Below are 6193 nucleotides of genomic sequence, written 5' to 3' on the forward strand. Positions count from 1 at the left end.
CGGTTTTAAGCTCCTGACACATTTCGGTCCTGGACAGTTTTGGATCTGGAGTCTGTCTGTAACTTCTGTTGTAAAATATAGTCACCACTTTCCTAAGGGATAGACACTCAAAAGTCAGATCAGCCAAACATATTCAGAAGTGATATCTTGACTTCACTTCAAAAATGGCTTTTCAGATTGAAAACTAGTAATCAATCTGCTAGTTTTTTTTTTGTGATACTAATCAGACTCTCTCCTTCTTGATCTTCTACCACTGAAATCACACGAGACAGATGCACATATGCTTGTACTGTCTTTAATGTCTTTAGAGCTCAGTATTGAAAGATAACAATTCTACATTGTTGCTTGGAAATTTACCCTAAACATGGATAAAGGAAGACAGTCTTCCAACTCTGATACATTCAGGAAATCTTTTGTTAAAAACACGAGTCCTTCCTTCCTCCCTCCCTTCTTTCCATCTTTCCTTACATAAGTAAAGACAAGGGAGTGTAAAGCATACTGAGATGCTCTGGGAGTCACAGGCATTTCCAGCATTTCAAAGTGGCTAGTTTCCTGTGTGTATAAGAAGTACTGAGTAGGGATTTTGTCACGAAACCTCGCGGCATAGATTTCTTTGCTTTGTAAGTGACGAAAAGTGTACACGAAGCATGCCATTATAGTTGTGCGTATCTATGAGGAGTATATTAATTATACCATGAATCCATATAAAACATGTCACTGCCTTCAGGAGCAGCTTTCATGGCTACTTCTCAATGCCTAGAAGACACGTGTCTTAATGGTGTTCATACCGTAAACTTAAGTCTGCAGCATGAGAGCAATAATTTTAATTGCACCTAAAATGGATTTAAACTATTGTACGAGGATAGCAGAGACACAGGACATTTGTGAGGTTTCAGGAATAGAAGTGTAGCATAGGGATAAAGTAACTGCCAAGCAGCGTCAGGATGTGCTAGGATGGCCCCTTAACACCAAGTCAGAAAAGAACTCCGTCCACCCTTGAGTAACTTTTTAATTAACTATTAGGCATATTAATTAGGGTGAAGAATAAAATAGACGGAGACCGTTATTGTGAAAATAAACCAAAATGAGCTTTTAAAGTTATGCAAAATATTAAGATAGAATACATTTTGCCCAGAGAAAGATTTATTTGTTTTTGACAATGTAAATAGAAGGGTATAATTGGAAATTAAGTTTATTATCATTTTTATGTCAGCATTTTTTTTCTGAACTTCGCACTGGGAACATTGATGAATAAGGCATTACAAATGGGTGTTCTTCATTTCAGAAATACATCACATGTTAATGCATTATAGAAAGCTATTCCATAAAGTAATATGAACATCTGGTTTTGAGAAATTTTTTCAGCTAATATCAATTTTATTCTGTGTGAGCTGTTTTTTCTTATTTTTGTCCTAATTTCCTTTTAAAATTTTTTTTTCAACATTTATTTATTTTTGGGACAGAGAGAGACAGAGCATGAACAGGGGAGGGGCAGAGAGAGAGGGAGACACAGAATCGGAAACAGGCTCCAGGCTCTGAGCCATCAGCCCAGAGCCTGACACGGGGCTCGAACTCACGGACCGCGAGATCGTGACCTGGCTGAAGTCGGACGCTTAACCGACTGCGCCACCCAGGCGCCCCATCCTAATTTCCTTTTAAACAAATATTGTCAAAACCCTTCAACATGTGAAAAGCTATTTTTATAAGAAGAAAAGTTGACTTCATGCAGGTGTGTCCAGTCCAACAGCCTTTTTGTGTTTTTGTTGGTTTTTTCCTACAAAATTCAGCATTTGCCTCTAATTTTAATTTTTTGTACCCACTCATTCAGGATTTCAGTGGTGAATCAGTTCCATGTGGCTTCTGTCCTCGTACATGTTACCTCACTCATATCTTATTTACACTTCACAGGACCCACTGGAACTAAGTTTAATTATTCCTTCACCTATTTTTTAGATGAGGAAACAACGTCTATGATCACAATGGTATAAACCTGTAATATTTAAATAGCTGACAGTCTTTCTCTCCTAAATCCCTTTACACTCTCATCAATACCAGGGATTTCCAGGGCAGTCATTTTACAATTTTATTCATTTTTATTTTTTAAAATTCTTTAAGTTTTTCATTTTGCTTCCAGTATAGTTAGCATTCAGTGTTATTTTAGTTTGACACGTATGGCACAGTGATTCAACAGATCTATACATTACTCAGTGCTCATCACGATAAGTGTAGTCTTTAATCTACATTGCCTATTATACCCATCTCCCCACCTACCTCATTTTAAACTTACCCTTCTTCTTTATTATCTGTAACCGTTTAGTGTTTAAGTGCATATCAGTGAGTTCTTATAAACAAGTTCTTTAAAAAAATTAATGCATTCTTATTCCCATGGTAATCAATGTGGTCCGCACTTTCAGGATTGGATGGTTATCATAAAAACAACCTCCTCCTTAAACTCCTTAAACTATTTTTTAGTTCAGGCACTCAATCCAAAGCATTGAAATCAGCTTTTTAGACCCTGAGCTACTTGGCAATAATAGGTAAGAAGAAAATTGTGGCTTCTTCCTACCTCCCCCCCACCTTTTTTTTTTTTTCTTTTTTCCAACGTTTATTTATTTTTGGGACAGAGAGAGACAGAGCATGAACGGGGGAGGGGCAGAGAGAGAGGGAGACACAGAATCGGAAACAGGCTCCAGGCTCTGAGCCATCAGCCCAGAGCCTGACACGGGGCTCGAACTCCCAGACCGCGAGATTATGACCTGGCTGAAGTCGGACGCTTAACCGACTGCGCCACCCAGGCTCCCCTCTTTTTTTTTTTAACGTTTACTTTTATTTTAGAGACAGAGAGACAGAGCACGAGTGTGGGAGGGCTCTGAAACACGCTCCTGGCTCTGAGCTGTCAGCACAGAGCCCAACGCAAGGCTCTGACTCATGAACCATGAGATCATGACCCGAGCTGAAGTCAGAGGCTTAACTGACCGAAACACCCAGGCACCCCTTCCTTTTTTCTCTTTTATGGTTAAATCTTAAAAGGGTTTCCTCTCCCTGTGTTGTATGTAATTTGTATATGAGTTACATATTTCCTTATCTTCTGAACTTATTCCTGTTGGGAGTAACATCTTCTTAATTGATCTTTTACAATATATTGCTTTTATTTCATTTCTTGGTTAAAATCTGAATGTATGTTTATTTCTGACCACGTGGTTGAATTTTTTTTTTTAATGTTTATTTAGTTTTGAGAGAGACAGGCAGAACATGAGCAGGGGGAAGGGTAGAAAGAGAAGGCGACACAGACTCTGAAGCAGGCTCCAGGCTCGGAGCTATCAGTGCCAAGCCCGATGTGGGGCTCAAACTCACAAACCGTGAGATCATGAGCTGAGCCGAAGTCAGATGCTTAACCGACTGGGCCACCCAGGCGTCCCTCTGGCCACATGCTTTAAAATGACCCATTCTTTCCTAGTTCACTCAGGGGTTGTTACAACGGATGTTTCTGAGCCTCAGACAGACCTCCTCTAGTGTCTTGAGTCCTTATTTTCTCCCTATCACATCAACTGCATACTGGGTGAACTTCTATTTTTTATTTAATTGGGCAATCACACTCAACTGCCTCATGCCAGGAACACCTTAACCCTGGATCAATCCATCCAGTTAGCTTTCCCACATCAACTCCAGGATTGATGAAGCCTACTGGAAAAAAAAAAAAAAAAAAAAAAAGAAACAAAAATAGTACTTCTCAGATTTGGTCCCTTTATCAGTTTCTTACCTCAAATTTAACTGAGTCCTCATTAGTACCTGGAAATTGTTTCCTTTCCACTTGCTCTCCTTTTTTGTTTTGTTTTGTTTTGTGATCAATGGCCCTGTTACTCATCCGTAATTGTACGTAGGTGACCCTAAACTAATTCACCAACCAAAAATAGAAAACATCAGAAAGAATTTCCCTCAAAGTTATGCCCAGGCCCCTAAAAAGTGATGCTAATGGACACCTTTGCTGTCGGACTCCAATGGACAAGAATCCCCTCAAGAATAAAGGAAATTCTTAGTTCCCAGCTTTAGATCCACACTCCTTCCCTAATCCTTTAAAAAATCAGCTTTTCTTTTTTACTGAGCCCCTCCTACGAATACTAAGCACAGCTAAAATAGTGTATCTTATAAACATACAGAAAAAGGCACACAATCCTCCTTTCTCCTGACCTCATGGCATTTCCTACTATTGCCCCGTTTATCTCTACCCTCTAGATTAAGTCTTCATGAACCGGGGACTTCACTATGCTTCAATCATTCACTTTCTGAGTACAGTAAAACCTTGGTTTGCGAGCATAATTCATTCTGGAAACTGGCTTGCCATCCAAAGCACTAGTATATCAAAGCGAATTTCAAGAACCATTGGCTCAGTTCTGATCCTGTGATACTTGGTGTCACATACTATTCCTATTGCAAGACTTTGCTTGTTTATCAAGTTAAAATTTATTAAAAATGTTTGCTTGTCTTGAGAACACTCCCAGAACAAGTTACTCACAATCCAAGGTTTTACTGTATTTCTTTAAATCACTGACACCTTTGTGGTGCCTGGGTGGCTCAGTCAGTTAAGTGCCCGACTTCAGCTCAGGTCATGATATCACAGCTCATGTGTTCAAATCCTGTGTCTGCCTCTGTGCTGACAGTTCAGAGCCTGGAGCCTGTTTCGGATTCTGTGTCTCCGTCTCTCTGCCCCTACCTCGCTCGTGTTCTGTCTCTCTCTCTGCCTCTCTCTGTCTCTCAAAAATAAACATCAAAAAACAAAATAAAAAAAAACCTGACACCTTTGCTCCCAGCAGTACTTTGTCACTAATGTCATTACTGATATTAGTCACTAAAGACCCAGAACTTACACACTCCACAAAAATTAATTTAAAATGGGCCATAGACCCATATGTAGAATGCGAAACTCTAAAACTCCTAGAAGATAGCATTGGATAAATTCTCAATGACCTTGGGTTTGGTGATGACCTTTTTTTACAACAAAGGCATGATCCATTAAAAATAACTGGTAAGCTGGACTTCATTAAAATAAAAATTTCTGGTTTGCAAAGGATACAAAAGAATGAGAAGATACCACAGACTGGGGAAAAGTATCTGCAAAAGATATTGTTAAAAGGCTACTATCCAAAATATACAAAGAACTCTGAAAACTCAATAATAAGAAAGTGAAAACCAGATTAAAAAGAGAGCATAAGTTCTGAAGAACTTCACCAAAGAAGATAAACAGATTACAAAAAAAAAAAAAAAAAAAGAATGTAAAAAGATGCCCAAAAAGCAAATGTCATTAGGGATTTTACAAATTAAAGCAACAATGAGAAGCCAATACATGTTTGTTAGATAGGCCAAAATTCAAAACACTGGATCACCAGATGCCAGATGGGATGTTGAGTGACAAGAAAGCTGATTCCTTGAAAATGGGAATATAAAACAGTTCAGCCACTTTGAAAGGCAGTTTGTTCAATTTCTTACAAATCTGAACACAAGCCTCACCATATTATCTAGCAATTATGTTCCTTGGTCTTTACCCAAATTTGTTGAAAATCTTTCCATACAAAAGCCTACACATGGATGTTTACAGCAGCTTTACTCATAAATTGCCAACATTTGGAAGCAGCCAAGATGTTCCTCAATACGTGAGTGGATAAACTGTGGTCCAGACAATAAAATATTTTTCAGTGCTAAAAAAAAAAATATGAGCCATCAAGCCATGATAAGACATGGAACCTTGCATGCATATTAATAAGTGGAGGAAGCCAACCTAAACAGCTACATACTGTACAATTCAAACTATATGATATTCTGGAAAGGGTAAATTATAGAGACAGTAAAAAGATCAGTGGTTGCCAGAGTTTACAGGGAAAGGAGGGATGAATGGGTGGAGTACAAAGAATATTTATATTAGTGAAATTGTTCCGTGTGATATTATAATGGTGGATACGTGTCATTACACTATACGTTTTTCCAAACCTATAGAATGTACATAGGAAAAATGAACTGTAATGTAAACTGTGGACTTTGGATGATGATGTGTTAATATAGGCTCATCGAAGGGTGCCTGGGTGGCTCAGTCAATTAAGCATCTGACTTCAGCTCAGGTCATGAGCCCCACACCGGGCTCTGTGCTCCCAGCTCTGAGCCTGGAGCCTGCTTCAGATTCTGTGTCTCCTCCTCTCTCTGG

This window comes from Lynx canadensis, chromosome D3, assembly GCF_007474595.2.
Source record: "Lynx canadensis isolate LIC74 chromosome D3, mLynCan4.pri.v2, whole genome shotgun sequence".
Classification (NCBI taxonomy): Eukaryota; Metazoa; Chordata; class Mammalia; order Carnivora; family Felidae; genus Lynx; species Lynx canadensis.